Genomic DNA, 418 nt, shown 5'->3' on the forward strand with positions numbered 1-418 from the left:
ATTTTGATCCACGAATAAACACAGAAAATTCCATTTTTGCCCTTGGCAGTGTGCTGTCCAGAATTTCTCTCTCTGGACCAGTTTTGGAAAAAAAATTCGAAAACCATACTTATACTACTCCGATCATTATGAAATTTTTTATGCGGGTTCTACACTTATTGAACTACATATCTGAGAAAAATGGAGTCAAAATACCTTACCAAATTTTCCCAATAAATCTCGGAAGTTACTGCCAGAATCTATCCTGATTTCCTTTCACTATTTTCACAAGTATAAGCCTATATGGGCATAAATACAACATATACATGCATAAATTAGCTATGAACATGTATACAAAAATTACCAAAAATCCAAAGTGTGGTTTCTTGAGTCAACTAGTAGATCCACAAACTTAACACATAATTTTCGCATAAAATTC

Source organism: Ipomoea triloba, chromosome 16 (assembly GCF_003576645.1).
Source record: "Ipomoea triloba cultivar NCNSP0323 chromosome 16, ASM357664v1".
NCBI lineage: Eukaryota > Viridiplantae > Streptophyta > Magnoliopsida > Solanales > Convolvulaceae > Ipomoea > Ipomoea triloba.